The following is a 21,900-nucleotide window of genomic DNA, read 5'->3' on the forward strand; positions in this document are numbered from 1 at the left end:
CATATATACACGTGTGTATATATCTATATATCCATGTATTTCTATATGATCCGCGCTGAAGACTTTGCCTTGTACTTGTAGGACAACCTACTTCATAGCATCGCGCCCCCTACACTTTTCTTTCTTTTATAGTCATTCTCACCTTGCCATCTCCTCACCTTCTATAACATGAATTTAGATGAACCACAGGCAATGTTATAACCGAGTCCACTAGGTGATGTAGGGGAGGGAACACTGGGCCTGAAGTGAAGAAGACCTGATTTTAAATACAGCCCTGGATGCTCACTAACTATGTGACCCTGGGTAAGTCACTCACTCTCCACCTCAATTTTCTCAGCTATTAAATGGGGATAATAATGCCACCTATCTCCCAGGGTTGTTGTGAGGATCAAATGAGATTATATTTTATAAAGTGTAAGCACTTTATAAAAGATCTCATTTGATCCTCACAGTGCTTGGCTCGTAGTAAAGCCCATTATAAATGTTAGCTATCCGCTATCATTATTGTTGTTATATTTTGCTTAGCCAACCAGCTACAGTGGTCTGTCATGCTAAAATAATCATCATAACCTATCAGTATATTATAGTGGACTGAGAGCTTGGAGACCAAGGTTCTAGTCCTGGCATTGGCAGTGACTAGATATCTTTCAATGCCTCCATTTCCTCTCCTTTAAAGTAAAAAGGTTGAACCAGATCAGGGGTAGGGGACCTGTGGCCTCGAGCCCACACGTGGCCTTCTAGATCCTGGGGTGTGGCCTTTTAAATGAGTCCAGATTTTATGGAACAAATCCTTTTATTAAGGAGATTTGTTCTATGAAGTTTGGATTCAAAGGGCCGTACTTGAGGACGTAGAGGGCCACATGTGGCCTTGAGGCAGCAGGTTCCCCAACCCTGGATTAGATAAAGCTAGAGTCCCTTCTATCTCTTAACATTCAGAATGTCCTTTGTGATTCACTCATCTTGAAGCCTTCCCAGTCAACCTTTAAGCTAGCTCTTGCTCACAAATCCCATCTCTTGAGGCTCAAGGAGTTTCCCAGAACAATGGAGTTTGAAACACAAGGTCACTCCTGAGGCTTCCCTTCTTTCAGCTAAATATACTATTTGCAGCTTGTTCTGTGGGTGACCCCCTGCTCTATGACATGGCTATCCCCTTTATCAAGTTCCTTGAGGGCAGGGCCACATCTTTTATTCCTTTGTACCTTTCATAGTACTTAGCACCATAACTTAACCATAAATTGTTAGCAGTTATTTTAGGGTGAATGAATAAATATATTTTCAAGGGAATCAAAATTATCTCTTTCTTTTCAGAAACAGGATCAAAACCATTGCTATAGTGCAGGTTTTAGAATAAGAGAATCTGGGTTCAAATCTCACCTCTGATATTATCCACATGACCATGAGCAAGGCATTTCATTTCAGTTTCTTCAGTTATAAAACGGGGTGGGGTGGACTGGATGGTTTTTAAGGCTCTTTATAGCTTGAAATCTATCGTGCTAATGAACAGATCCAAGAGCATTTATTGCTCCATTCTCTTTGAAAACACCCCTGTTTTCATTCAAATGTTTATTTCTTTTCTTGTGCATGGGTCAGGTATTATTACTTTTCTCTTTTTGCAGATTAGTAAAATAAATAATATACTCGAGGGCTGTATAGTCAAAAAACAAATGGGTGGACATTATGAAACATTCAGCACATTATGTAAGTGAAGTAAAGGAAGGATTTTTCCATGTTGCTAATTGGCAGGAACACTAGTGTGCTGTTGTAGTGGTGTTGGTGTTTTGTTTTTCTCTTTTCATTTTTTTTTTTGGTAGTCAAGGTTACAGTATTGAGAACCCAAGAGTTGAAGTGATAATATAAAAAAAAATCATTTGACAGATTTTATTTATTGTTAATTAGTTTACCAGAAATAAGAAGGTTGTGTAGTAGAGACGTTCAAAGACAGCTGTCTTGGTACAAGAAACTATTTCATTATCTAAAATGCCACCTCTTCCAGGAAGTATTTCCTAATCTCTTTCCTAATGCCATCTCTCATATACACCATTGTTTCTTTGGTCAGACTTCACACAATACTTTACATCTCTTAGACACTTATCAATACCATATTTGGGTATATGTTGTATGCCTTTACTAAACTGTAAGCCCTGAGAAGGCAGGGACCTTGTCTTATCTAAACTTGTTACCTCCCTCATAATGAACACAGTAGTCTAGATACAGTAGACATTTAATAAATGTTGGTTGAATTGAAATAATTATTTCTACGTATATACATTATAGAATTTATGCCACATATTTACTATCTAGAAGTTACCTTTAGTAATAGCCCTACTGCAAGGGAAAAGTAATCAATCATTTGTATAATAATTTGCATAAAAATAAATATAATTTGTGTAATAAACTGGACCCTTGCACTTTAGAAAAGCACTTTTGAAAACAGCACTTAAAATGCCTATGTATTATCTTTTAAAATTTCAGAAACTCCTTTTGTCATGATTTTTAACACCAATTTTATCATGGTCAAGCCACAGAACATTCTTAGAAGCTCTTAGAAGAATTAACCCTTAATAAATAAGATTAAATAAAACATTTATTGAATGTTTGCTGTGTGCCAGGCACTGTGTTAAACCCTGGAAATATGAATATAAATTTTTTAAAAAGGCAGTCCTTGCCTTCAAGAAGCTTATATTCTAGTCATGGAGCTGCAAAGCAGGGGGTCAGGGGGTGAGAATGGTGCTTCCAAGCAAGTGGCCAAAAGAGTTCCAGTACTTCTTCACTGGAGGTTCCAAGAGGACACATTGATAGGCATAAGTAGTTAACAGCATGGGCGGCTAGGTGGTGCAGTGGATAGAGTGCCAGACCTGGAGTCAGGAAGACTCCTCTTCCTGAATTCAAATCTGGCCTCAGATACTTACTAGCTGTGTGACCCCGGGCCAGTCACTTTACTCTGCTTGCCTCAGTTTCCTCATCTATCAAATGAAATGGGGAAGGAAATGGCAAACCACTCTAGTATCTTTGCCAAGGAAACCCTAAATGGGGTCACAAAGACTAAGTCATGACTGAAACAACTGAACGACAAAAACCTGCAGCATATTACTGATGACTTGTTTCATTAATAACAGTGTCATGGACCTGAATGAATAGAAAAGGATATGAACTGATCATGTATCAAGGATGAGACCGCTCAAGTGTCACATGGAAATTTGGGGATACTGAAAGCTCCAGAGAAAGGCCTCCAGCACTCTGCATAGATCTTTTACTGAGAATTTATGGCATAGAATGGATAACAATCACACAGGATATGGCAAGCTCCTGGAGAGAGAATAGGTAGCCTCCATAGATGCCATGACTACAGATGAAACCATGGCCTTATCATGGTACCATGAAAAATGCTTTTTTTTTATCACTATTAATATTATTAATCACAACTCACATTTATATAATTTAGCATTTAAAAAGTACTTTCATCACAATAAACCAAGGGTAGATAATAATACTTATTTTTATTCTTATTTTAAAGATGAAAAAATACTAAGGTTGGGGCAGCTAGGTGGCACAGTGGTTAGAGCGCTGACCCTGAAGTCAGGAGGACCTGAGTTCAAATCAGGCCTCAGACCAAACACTTGACACTTGCTAGCTGCGTGCCCCTGGGCAGGTCACTTAACTCCAATTGCCTTAAAAACAAAATTTAAAAAAAAATACTAAGGTTCACAGAATATGACTTGCCCACAGTCACACAGCAGCAAATAAGTGTTGGAGGTGGGATTTGAATTCAGATCTCTTGACTCTCAGGAGTCTATCTACTATGTCATATTTCTCCTATATTTGGTTTTGATTTCTTCGTAAGTTTACACTTTGCCTCTCCTTTTCTGTAGAGTAATGGCATTCACAGATAAATCTCAAATGGATGCCGGAAGAAGAAGAACCTATGATTCCTATGTTCGAACTCAATCAGATAACAGATGGCCATTTATCTCCACATGGAAACCTCTTTCCTCTGTTGACCCTCTCCAGTTAGGATAGTCTAATTAGAAGCAAGTGTTGACCTAGAAGGTAAACAGTCTAACTAGTAACAAATGGTCAGCAGGGAGCCCCTTCCCTCTACCACTTTAATTGTGCCTTCACTGCTACTTAACAGCTCTTTTATTTAAATCTTTTTGTTCTCCCCATTATACTTGCCACTACAGTTGTTTGGAATCTTTTCCAAGACCCAATTATGGAAGATGACCTTGGCACCTGCTTTAGTGAGCACAAGGCCACCCAACAGGAATTTCTATATCTACCCTTTTCCATCTCAAAATATCTTTTCACCTCAAAATATCTTTTTCTACACCCGTCTTTTTTTTTCCTTCTGATCTTTTTTTCCAAGCTTAATTTCAAAACCCATGGTCTCCGACTCATTTTCCATGACTCCCAAGATGTTATTCTCTCCATTAAGTCATTTGTCACTGACATTTTCAGTCTCTCCTCTTTTTCTCTGGCCTGCCTAAAACCATGGCCAGGCCTTGCCAATTTTGGGGGGAAAAACCCAACCACAGAACTTTGCAGTTTGCTCCTGCCTCCCTCAAAGTGTCTTTCCTTTCTTCACCAAACAGTCTATATACTCCACTACCTCCTTTTCCTCACCAGCCATTTCCTACTTAACCTCCTGTAATTAAATTTCCAGGCTTGCATTCTACAAGATTATACAAAAGGTCTGCAGTTCCCTTTAATCAAGACATTCTTTTCTCAGTTTTTTTTGCCCCACAGTCTTTATTCTCCTTGTTTTTATCACCTCGTTTCTGAAGTATTAGTCTCCAAATTTACCTCCTTTCTGCTAGCTTTTCTTCCCTACAATTGATCCTATGTATTATTGCTAAATTAATCTTCTGCACACATCCCTGTGATCATTCCCCCTACTTAAAAACCTGCAGCCTCCAAAGTGGGAGCCAGCTAGGTATTTTGGTTTGGAAAGTTTTAGGGATGGTGATTCGAGCCATAGGAGAGTAGATTAACACATTATTTCTAGGAGCATTGACAGTACTGATCTGATTGTGATTATAGAACTGGAAAGTGAAAGAGGGGAGGGCAAGATACAATGATTCATGGTTTCAAGATAGCTGATAAAAAGACAGTGGGGAAGTTAACTGAAGCATGGCTAGAGTAGCTGACCTGATAGAGTGAATCACTTGTGTGGAACTTGCCAGTTGGAGCCTGGGTGTGGGGGATTGGGAGGAGGAGGCCCTTGGCAGGATTCTAGAGAAGAAAGGGTTAAGTCCTCAATGCAGGTAGCTATGTGGAATAAAGCTGAACATATAGCAAATGCTCAATAAATATGTAAGGAATAATTATGTAGCTTCTGTGAAAGAGACTAAGCTGGAGAATGATCTATAAAATGATCTGTTTGTAGCTGCTCTACTCTTCAGGGTCTCCTGTAGCTGCAGGAAGAATATTGGGTAAGAGGGATAAGGATAGCATAGAGCAGAGACTGCAAGAGCATTGGGGGAGGGGGACTTGTAGGAAAGAAGGTGTATGTATTAGCCCAGTGTACATATTCATGAAATTGGCTAGTTCTAAGGACTTTTTGAATGAATGAAACTTGGTTATCAATACACACAGAGTATTTTTCTTGGCTTTATTTGTTTATGTATTTGTTAGCTTGTTTTTAATGGTACAAAAAAATGTAAAATACTTTCAAATTAAAAAAAAAAGAGAAGCCTCTTTTGCTTCTGTGCAGAAGTGGTAGGCTGTGGGTATGGCTCATTGTATGTACTGTCAGAGTTGCTTGATATATTGGCTAAATTTGCTAAACTTTTTTTTCCTTTATTTTTCTTTTTTGTGCATAGGCAGGACTTCACGTAGATTATGAACAGTATAAGTTTGGACTCTATTTGGAAATGAAGGTCATGTAAAACAAAAGATATCACTTAAAAATTAACATTAGAGTAAAAAAGAGAGCTCTCAGATTATTAGAGACTTTGTGTAGGCCCTCCAGTTCTCGATGTTAGTAAGTGTATTTCATTGTAAGTGGTTCAATGGTTTAGCAGATATGCATTTCACTTATAAATCATCTATTTCAATTCTGTACTCATGATTTTTTGCAAAGTAATGGACTTTTCATAGTTTCACATCTGCAGCATGATAGAAACTCTAACTGTACCTCTAGGTGATATGAAGAGAGCACTGTGCCTAGAGTGAGGAGAATCTGAGTTTGAATCCTGCTTCACACAAGCTTTGTGATATAGCCTCAGTTTCCTCATCTGTAAAAGTATTGGTAGTGTCTCAAGGCGAAATAATTTTGTTTAATTCTGTATGTCATAAAAATAATAATGATAATAATAATAAAATACAACATCTCTGTAAACCCTTTAAGGTTTAGAAAATACTTTCCTCACAGCAGCTTTATGAGGTTAGTAGTACAAGCATAATCTAATTTTTACACTTGAGGAATTGAGACTTTTAGAGATAGAATGACTTGCCCCTGGTTACACAGATAGTAAGCGAATGAGGTGGGATTTGAACCCAGGTCTTCTGACTCTAGGTCCTAATATGGGTTTAATTTCCCTTCTAACAGCCTAACCCATAACATCAATAGCCCATGAAAAATGGGAAAAGTGAAAAGAACATAGGACTGTGAGTTAGGAGACCAGAATCACTGTCTCCACTCTTTCTCAAACATGCTACAGGGTTATTTATTTAAATGGATTTAAATTTAAAATGTCAACATCTATTGTTTGACTAATGTTAATAATACCAAGGTAAGCCATTGTACAGTTCTTTTCCCCATATAGTTTTGTCTTTTAACCAGGTCCTCTGGTTAAATGCTGCCTCTTGCCAGTCTCAGATCTGGAATGACATATACAGATTTCATGATACTTACTCAACATCAGACTGAAATGCTATTAGTCTTGAACTCAGGTGAACTGTGTTCAATTCCTGGTTCTGACAGTGACTGTTTAAGTGAACTTGGGCAAGTGCTTTTCAATTTTCTGAGTTTCAGTTTCTTCATCTATAAATGGGTATATAATATCTGCCCTCTATAGTCCCAGGATTACATATAAGAGTATACATGAAAGTAGTTTGAAAGTTGAAAAGAACGACCCAGATGTGCGAGGCATTCTTAATAAGCAAGTAACATCAGCATTTTCTATCAACCATTTTCTGCTAGGAAACAGTAAATTATCATTAAAAAATGTATTTGGTTTTGATCATTTAAAATCACTGGACTTTGTATAAATAATTATAATTCTGACTCCTTTTTTCCTGGCCTCCTTTTAACATTTGTCCTACAAAACAATTTTTAGCTAATAACATTAACTCATACTTTGATAGCACTTTTCTTAAAACAACCTGATATGGAAAATCAGTGAAGTATTATTATCCCCATTTGATGGAAGAGGAAACTGAGGTCCAGAGAGGCTATTTGACTGTCCCAAGTTCATGCAACAGTGAGAGACAGAACCCAAGTTGTTGTTTTTTTTTCACTCCAAAACTAATGTTCAGTCTATTATAATACTCTGCCTCCCAACTCACAGGAAAAAGTCATCATGCTCTCAAGCTTAACCAGATTCTATTTTTTCCCTCTATTTTCACTCTTCTAATTTGTCTTTTGTTGTTGTTTGGTTGTTTCAGTCATGTCTATAACATTTGGGGTTTTCTTGGCAAAGATACTGGAGTGATTTGCTGTTTCTTTCTCCAGATCATTTTACAGATGAGGAAACTGAGGCAAAGAGAGTGAAGTGAATTGCTAGTAAGTGTCTGAGGTTAGATTTGAACTCACAAAGATGAGTCTTCCTGATTCCAGCACTGGCACTCTATCTAATATGCCACCTAGCTATGGCGTCCAATTTCTCTTTTAGTGTCAGGGAATACAATCTGTTACTTAGAATGAAAAGTAGTCTTCTGGTTTCCTATTGACTTTCTAGGTGACTTCTTACCTTCATTTCTTACTAAAGTCAACTGTTTATCTGTCATCTATGAAAACCTCTCTAATAGCTCCTAAAGATTCTGAAACACAAGTGATGAATTGTACATAGGGAGTACTCAATAAAAATATGTTGAGTTGAGTTAATGAGTTCAATGCCACCATTAGGATTGAGCTAATGGGCTAGACCCCCAGAAATTTCCTCCCTCTATAAGAAGAGAGTTCACAGTTCCATTCCTTCAGCACATTTACACAGGAAAACTTTTACCTTGCCTAAAGGCTTGTTACCTCAGTCTCAAGATTTCCACACAACAGGGGGCTTCTTTAGAAGAGAATGTGTATGAACAAATAACCTGAGCATTGGACCATCTCCCTGGAGGCAAAATAAGTTGGTTCAATTTAGAAAGTTTGTGTTAAGCCCACAGTACGGTGGGACATAAAAAGGAAGCCTATCAGAGCTGGTTTTTGCTCCACATAAAGCTTATTATATTGTAGGGGAGACAAGCACACTTTATAGGAAAAAGAGAACAAGGCTGGAAAGTATGTAATGAAATGTCACGTATATGCCACGGACCAGAAGGGCAGTAGGAATGGAGCTTGACTCCAGGAGCCTAATGTCTTGGCAGTGCTTTATTACTTCTACTGGGATTGTTTTTCTTTTTAAAAAGTCTTTTATTGATGTTCTGGTTTTTAAATCACATTTGCTTCAAAATGTAGCCCTTCCACCCTAGTCTCTAGCATGTCATCCCCTACAACAAAGAATAGAAGAGAGAAAAATCGGTTCAGCAAAATTAACCAACAAATCGACTGGGTCTGTAAGCACATGCAAGATTGTACGCGTGAAGTCCCCGGCTTCTGCAATGAAGGGAGGGAGGGGTATTTTTCTCAGCCTTTCTCTGGGGCCAAACTAGGACATTGTAATGAAACAGAGTTGTTTCTTTATTTTCCTTGTTGTTTCCTTTCACATTTTTCACATTTTTTATTAAATTATTTTTATTTTGTATAAAAATTTTGTTTTGAAATTAAATTTATTAAATTATTTAAAATTTTAATTTTATTTTTAATTAGGGAATAAAGCAAGCATTTCTATAACATAGTACAATAAAAGGAAGATTGTACATGAAACTACAAATCTACTATGCACAATTTGCTATTCCTTTCAAATATACAACAAAATTATCATGTAAATTTCTTTTATTTTCTTTTCCCTATCCCCACCACCCTAGAGATGGCTACCATTAGACACAGATAGGTATATAATATATATATGTTTATATATATATAATTTTATAATTATGATAATAAATAAATTATAAAATAATTGTATATGTGCGTGTGCGTGCACATAAAAGCATTCTATTCACACTTCTGTTTATCAGTTCTTTCCCTGGATGCAAATAACACCCTTCTTCATATGTCCTTTATAGTTATTATGAGTATTTATATTAGACAAAATAACTTAGTCGCTTAAGGTATTTCTTAAAACAGTATTGTTGGGGGCAGCTAGGTGGTTCAGTGGATAGAGCACTGCCCTGAAGTTAGGAGGACTTGAGCTCAAATGTGACCTCAGACACTTAGTACTTACTGGCTGTGTGACCCTGGGCAAGTCACTTAACCCCATTGCCTAGTTTAAACAAAACAAAACAGTATTGTTGTTACTGCTTGGCTCTGCTCATTTCGCCCTTCACTAGTTTGTGCAAGTTTTTCCATGTTTTTTTCTAAAATCATTGAGCTCATCATTTCTTCATTGTGTGTAGCATTCCCCACCCTCCAACCCCCAAAGTGGTTGTGAAGTGCTAGAATTTTTTTTAAAATTAGATGTTGTTTAATAATCTAAACTGAACTTAAACGTGAACATTTCAGGATACATAGAAGAAAAGCAAAAGAGAATGATACAAGAAACTTAACTGGCTTTTTGAAGATAGTTTGGAGGGCAGGGAGAGGGATGGCAAGTTTTCCTGGATGTGGGAAAAGTATAAACAGAATCTAATGGCAGTGACCTTGATTAGAGTAGAGGCTTCATTTGGAAGAACAATGAAAGAAAAGGTTGCATGATCCTTTTCTCCATTCCCACAATCACTGACCAGTGTTCTAGTACAGGCCCTTGTCATCCCATGCCTGGATTACTGTGATTGTTGTCTGTATCCTGTTCCCAACCTGTCTTCCCTCTAATCCACCCTACTCATCCTCTCAGAGTAATTATGCTACCTAAAGCATCACTTTCATTGTAGAATTCCTTTGGCAACCTTTGTTCAGGTATGTCAAGTTCTTTCCAACTCTGAACTTCTGTGATTTTGCAATGATTTTGCTGGTGGAATAAAACCCAAGCCTTGATTTGGAGTTTCTTATCCCTCCATAGAAAGTTTTACCTCTCTCCACAACCTGGCCCTGTTAGACATATTCACATTTCTCCCCTTTTCATTCCATCCACAAATCCAAATATGATTACCCTCCTTCCATACCCCATCTCTGAGTCTTTGTTGATTCTCCTCCCTCTACTTGACATTTTCTCCTTTCTTCTCTCTGCTTCTGACTCCTCCTTCAAGATGCAGCCGAAGTTACATGCCCTCCATGGAATCTTCTTTGCCAGCTCACGCTTCCACTTATCTCTTCTGGCTCTGGTGTCCTACAACATTTACTGCCATCTTCTACCACATAATCGTTTATTTTATTTGGTATTGTTTTCTAGTTGTTTCATGTAAGCAAATCTTGTCTCCCCAATGACATTGTAAAGTTTCTTGGCAGTAGGAATAGGGATCAGTCTTAGACTTTACTTATTATAATGTGATATGGTACTGTCCCAATGCCTTGAATATGTCCCTTCCTCATTTCTGCCTTTAAGATTCATGCCCTTCCTCTGAGGCTCATCTCTGGTGGCAGCTTATCTAGGAAATTTTCCTAATCCTCTAAGTCAATTGTATTCTTTCCTTCATTATGACATAGTGGACAGAACACTTGACTTGGAATTAGGAAGACCAGGTTCAAATGTTACTTGAGATATGACACTGGCTGTATGAGTCTGGATGAACATCAGTTTCCTCATCTAAAAAAAAATAAGTGAATTGGACTTGATAACTTCTAAGGTACCTTTCAGCTCTAAATCTATGATCCTCTATATTCCTAGAGCACATTATCTTATTTTACATTTGCCACCGTCCTTGCGTTGTACCTGTTTTTCTGCAGGCATTGAGCCTGTTCCCCATTATTTTAAAATGAATCGGCTTCAGAAATGGAAATCATTCATTAACTACTTACCTGGCACTGTGTTAGGTGCTAGGAATATAAAGACAAGCAAAAAAGACAGTCCTTGTCCACCAGGAACTTAAGTTCTAATGGGGGAAGACAACCCACAAAAGGGACCTGAAAAGCTGGGGGTTGGATTGGAGAGGGTACCTGCCAGGGAGCATGATAGAGAGTCAGAAGCAGAGCCTAGAGAAATACCAGCCTGTGTCTGTCTCCACAATGGAGGGTCCTATAGGAACTCATCATTGGGAGAGAGGCCAGCATGGCACAGATGTTCCAGGGTGAGAAGTCAACTGAATTATTTGGTCATTGGTAATCATGAGAAGACTTCTAGGAAACATGGTAGGTGCTGACTGGGATGAAAAGATTTAAATAGTTTCAGAAGCTACCAAGAAGAGTATTTCTTTAAACAACATATTCCTAAAGTTGGCATGGGTTAGGTTGGGGGTTTCTATATGAGAAGGCATAGCCTTTGTTTTGTCAAATATGGGCTAAATTCTATTTCCAGATATGTGGAAGGAAATGCAAATGATATGGCATCCCTTGTGCCATTTTAGAAGTTGGAAGCAAATATGAGAGAACTCAGAAGATAACTTTTGATTAGAAAAGTAAAAGGGACACATTATTTTGTTTCTTTTATTCACTTTTACCCCTAGTTGCACAGCATGATACCCTTGCCTTTACTATTACAAATTTTGGGAGCAGTTTTCCAATCTATTTAAATGTTCCACACCCGAATCATGAGGATACTGTGAAATAAATTGTACCTGGGTTTCATACTAGGAGAATCTTACTGATTACTAATTTGTACTGTAGTGGCAATCCTAGCATGAATATATATTTGTGAGCGTAGGCAAATTACTTAGCCTTTCCGAGCCTTAATTTACACACACACACACACACACACACACACACACACACACACACACACACACACACAGAGTGTCACAGATAGAATGTCTTGAAAGCAGCTTCATTTTTTTTTCTTTGTATCTCTAGCTCCCACCACACTATCTGGTACTTAGCAATAAATATGTGAAAACTTAATAACATTTTAAAATTGCTTATTGATTGAGTGATTGAATAATATCTGTAGTACCTACTTCAGAGAGCTATTGTGAGGCTCAAATGAGATACATGTAAAAATTACTTTGTAAGCATTAAAAGCACTATATAAATGTATTTGGGGAGTTGTACTTTAAATTATTCTACCTGAAAAGAAATTTCATTTTACAAGACGTTGGAACTTTGCTGACACAGGGTCAGTGCCATGGGGCTAGATTTTAGATAAGGCCATAATCTTTACATCATTCTTCTAATAGTGAAACACTAGTGACTCCCTGATACCTCTAGAAGCAAATATAGATGCCTCTGTTAGGCATTTAAAGCCCTTTCCAACTTACCCCAACCTACCTTTTTTGACTTTACACTTTACTTCTTAGAGTTTTAAGCTTTGAGATTATAAACTCCTTGAGGGCAGGCACTATCTTCCTTTTTTGTTAATTGTATCTCTAATGCTTAGCACAATGCCTGGCACATAGTAAGCACTTCATAAATGTTGGTTGCATTAAGTTAGTCCCTTACATGTACTATACAGTCCAGTCCCAAATGGCATTCTTACTGTTTCTCTTACATGAGACTCCATTTCCCATCTTTGTGCCTTACATTCCTCATACCTGAAATGAATTCCCTTCCTCTCTAGCCTCTTGGAATGCCTAGTTTTTTTTAGGACTCATCTGTTCTTATCTTCCCTTTCTGCTATTGTCTTCACTTCTCCGTCCCCACCAAAACCTACCTTGTATCTGTTTGGTATAGACCTACATAGAAATAGCAGCTATGTGTGTATGTGGGAGGGGGGCAGTATGTATATGCATGTGTATACACACACACACACACACACACACACACACACACACACACACACACACACACCCATATGTCTAGGTTCCAGCATATTTCTGTCAGTGAATCATTGGAGTTTCTTGAATGAGTTGGCAAGAAAAGTGATACCATCTGCTCAGTAACAACTTTTTGCCCTTACCAAATGACATTTGTTTCAACTTAGGGGAGTAATCATATTTATCAACCACCCAAATTGAACAAACTGTACACAAATTGTCAAACTCATAACTGTTTATAAAATGATCACCAGGTGCTCCCCAGGTTCCATTTGCTCTTGCTGAGTGATGGTATTAGATTTGTTTTTATTTTTCCTCATTCAGTGAAGGACTTCATACAATTCAGCCGAGCTTTTCAGAGTATTGATATTCTCAGAAGTTGCACAGCAATATACTCAAACCTAATTGCTTGCGCAGGGTAAAAACTAGGGATTTTTCTATTAAGTTTGTAAATACTTGTTCTCCATCTTTAGCCTCTAGGGTTTTATTCATGTGAATGAAGTTTCCTTTCATTTTTCCAGGGGTTCCACTTAGCATAAAAGAAATGTGTAATTTCATCATATTTATAAACATCCACATAAAGCACATATTAGAATGGAGTGCAAAGCAGTGATGTATAAGAGGGAACTTCAGACCTGAGCCAGGGAAGCCTGTGTGATGAACCACAAGGAGCACACACTGGATTCTCTCCATTCCCTTCAGCTTCTTCCAGGGGTTCTCACTTAGCATGGTGTTCAGGTGGGGGCGGGATTAAATGATCTGTAAGGCCCTTTCTTGGCATCAGATCTATGATCTCCCTATGACAGCTCCAGAAAAGCAGACTAATTTCGGAATCATGCCCTGCTACAATGACTGAAACACTTTTTAGAAACATCAGGAAGTGAAGAGGAGCCATGCAGTGGTGGTGAAATGAAGGGGAAATGGCCACTTAGGGAGGGGAGGGTGGATAGAAGAGCTAAGCTAGTGGCAAAAGCAAGCAACTCGTACCAATTTTTGGTCCCTTGAAATCTATTTTTCAAGGGAAAATTTAAAAAAACCAACACCTCAAAGAACCAAAACTTGGGATGGGGACCCTGGGGAAGTCCTGCTTTGATGCCACATCATGATCTGGAGACCCCGCATTTCTGAATGCTATGCCAACACAGTAAACATCTCGATAGCCCTTACCAAGGTAAATAAGGGTTAAAATAGAAGGCAACACAGTGTAGTAAATAGAGAGCCAAGCGGGGAGTCAGGAAGACATCATTCAAATCCCACCTTAGATGGCATTAATTATTAACTTATTAACTCTGTGACCACAGGCAAGTCACTTAATCTCTTAGCCATAGTTTCTTTCTCTTAATTGGCAGTGATAATAACTGTATTGCCTAAGTCACAGGCTCCTCCCTGGTCATATATATAAAGAGCTTTATAAGCCTGTGGCAGCTAGATGCCTCAGTGGATAAAGCACTGGGCCTGGAGTCAGGAAGATCTGAGCTCAAATTCAGCCACAGACACTAACTAGCTGTGTGACCCTGGGCAAGTCACTTAACCTCAGTCTGCTTCAGTTCTTTCAACTGTAAAATGGGAATAAAGATAGTACCTACCTCACAGGATTGTGCTGATTTAATGAGGTAATATTTGTAAAGTGGAATAGCATAGTGACTGGCACATAATAGGTGCCTAATAAAATGTTTGTGTACCCCACCCCTACCCCTACCCTCATAGAAACTTGAGTTATTTTCAAGTACAGGGACTCTCTTGACTAAGTCAGAAGCACCTCATCATTACAAGGCTGATTGGCCTCTGGTACAAACAACTCCTGTAGACCATCTGACAAGACATGGGAGGGAGGTAGTGATCTCTTGTCACTGAACACACACCCACATTGGTATTATTTTAGGTAGATATCTATAAGAAAAAAAGTCTTAAATTTAAAAAAAAAATGAAAATAGCTTCATATAACTGAATAGGCCAACTAGGAAGACAGTAAGGTTAAAGGAAAACAAAATTAAAAGATTTTATTTAGAATTCTCATCAGTTTGGTGGCCCATTTTGACTTTAGTGAACTGACAATCACTTAATTCTCTGTCTGCCTCAGTTTTCTCAACTGTAAAATGGGGATAATAATAGCACCTACCTCTCAGGATTGTTGTGAGGATCAAATGTAATCTCTTTAAAGCACTTAGCACAGTGCCTGGCACATAGGTGCTTAAAAATGGTCCCTTTCCCCTTTCACCTCTCAATAGAGAGGTGGTGGACATTAGGTACAGAATGAGGCATACATTTTCAGACATGGCCAACTAATGAGTGAATTAGTTTTGCTTCATTACTACAAGGAAGGTTTCAGTGGAGTCAAAGGTTGGAAGAGAGTCATTGGAAAGTGATAGCAATTTTTAAAAAATCCATATAAAATTTCCAAAAATGGGAAGGAAAACTTAAAAAATGAAGTGCTACTAATTTGTCCCCTGTATCTGCCTGATACCGGCCTTAAGAATGTTGAGAATGGGGGAAGTTAGGTGGCACAGTGGATAGAGCACCGGCCCTGAAGTCAAGAGGACCTGAGTTCAAATCTGGCTTCAGACCAAACACTTGACACTTACTAGCTGTGTGACCCTGGGCAAGTCACTTAACCCCAATTGCCTAAAAATTAAAAAGAAAAGGAAAAAAAAAGAATGTTGAGGCTGTATTATATACTTTGTGTCTACATAATATCAAAGGGATAGGGAAGGAACTGGATTATAATTTCATCAGTAAAAGGAACTCCTGAATGAGGATGCTCCTGCCATGAACACAGGTCAGAAATACACATCCAAAGTACTTAGAAAGTCAATGAAAAATCTAGACTATTATGTAGATATCTTTTCTATAGGATGCTAAGTATGGCACGTTAGCAGATAGTCTGATGGTAGGAAATTGAGTTGAGCTATGGAAAGTCTTTTCTTTTTGAAACAATAAAAGCATGTAAGGAACTTTAAATAAAAGGACCTTGACTAAGTTTGCCTAAGTTTTCTTTCAGAAAGTAATTGAGGAAGCTGATTAATATTTCTGATTTGTGCCAAACATCCCTTTCTGAGAGCAAAGTATTTTCTGCTGCCATGAAGCAAATGGAAAAACAGGGGAAAGAATACAGAATGTAAAAGGGAAAGAGCTCAGTCAATTCGATCTAGAGTTTAATGGAATTTTACCAGGGAATAAATTTGATATTGTAAGCTAGGCCAATAGGAGGTGAGTCATCAGATACATACACTGTACAATTCCCTTTATTATTTGAAGAAAATACTTTCTATCTCCTTCTTCCAAGTCCTTCTACCACCACCCTGGACATTCCCGTTTTCTTATTTATAAAGGTTTAAAATCTTGATAGCCTCATCCCATTATTTGCATATATTCACTAGATTCCTTGATCCTCTTTTCTCTACACTTTCTTAATTATGTGACTCCCTCTTCAGAAGTCTTCAGAGGCCCCCTGTTGCCTTTAGGATTAAATACAAATTTATCACTCTCATATATTAAGCCCTCTACAATTTGGATCCATCCTACTACCTTTCATGTTACTCTTCTTAACAATCTCATTCCAGCCCATTTGGTCTACTGGCAGTTCCCCAAGCTCAACAGTCCATTTGCTATCTCCATCTCCATTTCTTAGAGTGCTTAGCTTCCCCTAATACTGAGATTATGTGAAGTCTGTCCTGACTTCTCCAGATTTTCTCTGTAGATGTGTAAAGCTCCTTGAGGTCAGGGATTTTGTGTGTGTGTGTGTGTGTGTGTGTGTGTACATATGTATGTATATATACATATATGTATAATGTATGTTTTCCCCAATTACATGTTAAAACAATTTTTTAATGTTTGGGTTTTTTTTTTAAGTTTTGAGTTCCAAATTCTAGCCCTCCCCCTTCTCTGAAATGGTAAGCAATCAGATATAGGTTATACATGTGTAATCATGTAAAACATTTCCATGTTAGTTATTTTGTACGAGAAGACTTGAATAAAAGAAAAAGAAAGTGAAAATAACACGCTTCGGTATGTATTCAAACAATATCAGTTCTTTCTCTGCAGGCAGATAGTATGCTTCATTATTAGTCCTTTGGGATTGTCTTGGATCATTGTACTGCTGAGAATAAGTCATTCACAGTTCTACATCATACAATAGTGCTGTTACTGTGTACAATGTTCTCCTGGTTCTGTTCACTTCGTATCAGTTCATGTAAGTCTTTCCAGCTTTTTCAGAAATAATAGCACAATAATATTCCAGCACAATCATACACCACAGCTTGTTTAGCCATTCCACAATTGATGGGCATCTGGGATTGTTTTGATGCTAGAATCCCCAGAGTGTTACACATAATAGATGCTTAATAATTGTTGAATTGAACTGGTCTTGGGGAACTCATGCATTCCTTGGCTTTGATTGACTCACCTGTATAAAGATGAACTCTACTTGCACTAGCTCTTGTCTGGATTCCAATCCTATATTTCTTGCTTGTTGTGAAACATCACTGGGGTGTCCCTCAGACACTTAAAGATGACCAAGAGAATGCTCACTTTTTTATCTCTTGTTCCTGCTTTCCTGAAATGATCAGTGCTTGTATATTTTTAGCCCTATGCCGCTTGAACTATCTCAGAAGACATTCAGATATTTTTCTGGGGAGGAATGTTGGAAACTGGCACCACTGCTCAACCAGGAATCCTTTGGTTTCATCGTATAGGGGAGCAGGAATTCCTGGAAATGTTATGTCCTGGATGAGACACCTGGTTGACTAAAATAATAGGAATTTGCTCGGTTTACTGGGCCAAATGACTCTGAGTCTTCTTATTCCCTTGGATCCATCTTTAATTCTTTCTCCTTTTAACATGTAAAGTGAGGCTTTGTGATTATTTCTTTGTTCTATTTCTCAAGGCACCCCCCCCATCCAATACCTATTCTTTGCTATGTGCTTAACTACCAGTCTCATCCTGGTCTTAATCATGTATGTGCCCTAATCATCTTCCTCGCTCCATGCCAATCCTACAGAGACAATAGCAATGAATGGTCTTCATACAACTCCATAATAATTTTGTAAGATTTTGCAAGGAAGAAATTTTTCTTTCATTAACTAATCAACCCCCCACTCTCCCTACTGCCCCAGCAGAAGTGAAGAGTGGAAGCTTTTAAAGTTCCTTTATCTAATGTAGTTACTTTGGTGGAATGTTCAGAAGAGTTGAAGTTATACTCGATCAGAGCTGCTTTAATTAATTCATGACCTGTATGCTGACTCATCACTGGGTGCCTGACCAACCACAGACAACTGAGTGTGCTTTGAAATCACCCATCTTAACAGAGAAGGTTATTTATCCCCCCAACACCCTCAATCACTTTAGTATTGCCAAGAGTGGAATCTGGATAAAGCCTGACAAGGGCCATCTGGAAGAGTGAGTCACATGGAGCGCCTTGTGCAATATGTTGGTTATGCCTGCTGTTCCTGGTACTGCTCAGGGACAGAGCCATGGGGGAAGGAATGGGTTTCCCATCAGCAAGAAAAGTGAGCTCCCTTTTCCATGGCAAAATCAATAGAGAGAACAGAGGAACTTTTAAAATTATTTATTTATTTATTCGTTCATCCATTTATTTTTATTTGGGAAGATTGACAGCAAGGGGTGATATATAACGATTGGAATTGTGGTGAAAGCATCCATTTCCGGTACCAACTTTTGGTCAATCTATTTTGCAAAGTAAAAATGAGATCTCATGGAGCCAAAAGTGGGGTAGGGAAGCCTCCATAGACGTCCAACTGCAGCACCCTATCATGGAAGCCTTGAGTTTTTGTGCAAATTTTGGTTGGTTCTCCCAAGGGATGGGCTTGAGGTAGAAGGCAGCAAGGTGTTGTGAATAGAGGGCTGAACTAGAAGTCAGGAAGACTTATTTGTTCAAGTGTCTCCTCTAGTACTTATTCATTGCAATCCTAACAAATCACTTAACTGAGTTGCAATTTCTACCTCTAAAAAATGAGGTTGATGATAACTGTAGTGCCTAGGCCATAAGGTCCTCAAAGGTAATGTAAAAAAGTGCTTTAGAAACTGGAAATCACCATAGAAATGTCAGTTATTTTCAAGTACAGGGATTCTCCTAGTTAAATCTGGAGCAGCTTGTCATTACAAGATTGACCTCTAGTAAGGAGAACTCTTGCAGCCTTCTGATGAGGCATCAAAAGGTGGTGACCTCTTTCACTGAGCTTATGCCTACATTGATGAAATCATGGATTCTTTAAAATTTTAAAGAGATCTCGGTAAGGTGTGCAGTGCTCAAGCTAAGAATCAAGGTTTTCTGCTACCAACAAGGGATTGATCAGGGAAGGCTTTGTGGTGAAGGTGACATTTGAGTTAGACTTTAAAAATATATCTGTACAATGGAATATTGCTATGACATAAAAATGCAAATGTGAGGAAAAACAGAAATGTGAAGACAGTCACCCAAGAAAAAGGTCAGCAGAACAAATATAGACAGTGATGATCACTATATTTTTTAAATAAATAAAAACTGTACTATACAGATAAAAAAGTATGCGAAGAAAGTGTCATATTTTAATGTATATTATTTTTATACATTTTAAAATATATTATTATTTTTAATGCAAGTAGTTCAGATTGGATACTTCATTTGGCATTCTATGTACTTGTTGGGTTATTAAATCTATAAGATGAATTATGATTTTTAAAAAGTAAAATTGGTCTGCAAATATTAAGTACATACTATGCACTAGACTCTATACTAAGCACTGGGGATATGAAGAAAAACAAAAATATGCTTCCTGTGCTCAAAGAACTCACATTCTTATGGAGAAGACAACAGGAAAACAACCCTGTACATTCAAGAAATATACAGAGTAATATAGGAGGTGACATAGGAATGGCATTAGTGGTGGGAGGTCCTGGGAAAGGCATCTTGAAGAATCTAGGATTTGAACTGAGTCTTGAAGGAAGACATTTGAAAACGCTGGTTTTGTTAGTTGACTTGAAGCACTGGATCCCAAGACAACATGAATGGTCCTAGCAGTATCAAAGATAAAAAAACAATACATAGACATTTTTTTCTTCTGGTTGCTAATAAGAAGATGTGTCAACATTGGGAATAGGGACAGGACCTGTTTTAAAGAGGAAAACTCCCTCTCCCAACAGAGGCAGACAGCTTCTCTGTAATATATACAGTCTTAGAGAGTAGCCTGGGAAACTCAGAGCTTACATGACTTGCCCAGGGTCACACAGTAAGCATAAGTCTGAGACAATACTTGAACCTAAGTCTTGGCCCCAAGGCCAGATCTCTAGACACTTCTCCATGCTACCTGTCATGTATATCTTACCATGCCTAAGGCTTTATAAACATAATCTGTTCTCTTGATTACTTTCTTTTGTTTTAATATTACTGAGTTTTAGATTTAATATAACCCTGAAATGGTGTCACAAGGAATTGGATGCAACTGAATGGAGCAGCAAAAATTTCACATGTGAAGCAGCTGAATATAACCACATTCAATTAATAAGTATCACTGATAAAGAAGCATTATTATAGAAATAGAAAAAATGGATCTCTTGTATTCTTCTGAACTCTTTTGGGGGTACTGTTTGGGTTTTTTAATTTCCTTTGAATTGGGAAAGCAAAATAAAACTTGGAGACATTTATTCACCAAGAGCTTTGTACAATGCCTTGCTTAATAAATAAATGTTCCAGAAATATTTGTTGATTCAATTTAGTTTGAACTGACCTAATGTATTTATAATATTTTATCTGTTCACAGTCTCTGTTTTCATTTTTAAAAATTTCAGGCTTATAAGGGACTCAAACTTAGTGGTCTGTTGCCTTAATTCTGATTATTTCTATTTTGGTCTAGCCCCACACAGGTGGAATAGAAAAAGTGGTACTGAGATTCACTAAATACCCACTGTGTGCTAGTTGTTGGGGAAACAAGGAAAAAATGGAAGAAAATAGCTCCTGCCCTCCATATAATTGGGTAAAATAATTTTTCCCAAAATTTTACATGGCCAAAAGAAAAGTATCATGTGGCAAATCCATTAAAATCAAATCTCTAGTTTATCCTGGCCCACAACACGAAGCTATGATTTTAATTTATTTAATAAAGAAAATTGACAGGTTATTTTTAATTTTCATCGTTGCAAACTAGATACATGGTGCATAATAACTTGTCATATTTTTAATGTGTCCTGACAGGAGCAAAATATTGTCCATATTTCTACTTTTTTTCGTTCTAAAACTTTTGACTCTTGTCTGTCTTTCAGCACAATTGTTGTATATGCCATGCCTCTTCCCCCCCCCCCCTTCAGATCTCTTTACTGGAAACTTTGCTATGAAATTATCCTTTTTAGAGTAGAATTCAGCATAACCAGACTGTATGAAGAGTAGAACATTTTCCTCTCAGTGTGGACAAAAAGCTAGCTCTCTTTTCATAGAGCAGAGTTCCAAGAGAAAAGAAGGCGATGTAAGAAACATCATTTGGTTTTAGTACTGAAAGGGACCATTGTAGAAGAAGTCACCTAACGATGAGGAGACCATCATCTTCAGTGGTATGGGATGACTCACCTAGCCAATCTTGATGGAGAGGCGAAGCTCAGAATGTGACCTACATGTTTTTGGATGTGACCAATAGCAGTAATTAGTTTTGCTTGACTATACCTATATACTGCAAAGGTTTTGCTTTTGTTTTTCAATCAGAGGAGACAGACGAGAGGGAGACAAAATAGATTTTTGCTAACTGGAAAAATTAAACTATTTTTAAAGGACGAGCTCAATTTCACACTGCTAGTAAACAGCTAAGCCAGGAGTCAAATCTAGGTTCCCTGACTGGATCCATTTTTTTTCTTCCCTTGTCGCACCACCTTTTTCTTGTC

General features: G+C 37.9%; 1 protein-coding gene across 6 annotated transcripts in view; it reads left to right on the forward strand.

Moving 5' to 3' along the window:
- Window positions 1-21,900, forward strand: part of LOC110202749 (3',5'-cyclic-AMP phosphodiesterase 4D) — a 686,828-nt gene that overhangs the window by 574,164 nt on the left and 90,764 nt on the right. Inside the window, exon 1 of one of the 6 annotated variants that reach the window (XM_078153185.1) lies at window positions 10,902-10,980. The exons of the other annotated variants lie outside the window; for them this stretch is intronic. The gene's annotated coding sequence lies outside the window, so the exon portion shown is untranslated. Of the gene's footprint in view, window positions 1-10,901; window positions 10,981-21,900 lie in introns of those variants that run through there. 6 annotated transcript variants of the gene reach the window in all.

Source organism: Phascolarctos cinereus, unplaced genomic scaffold (assembly GCF_003287225.1).
Source record: "Phascolarctos cinereus isolate Bilbo 61053 unplaced genomic scaffold, phaCin_HiC Scaffold_4;HRSCAF=312, whole genome shotgun sequence".
Classification (NCBI taxonomy): domain Eukaryota; kingdom Metazoa; phylum Chordata; class Mammalia; order Diprotodontia; family Phascolarctidae; genus Phascolarctos; species Phascolarctos cinereus.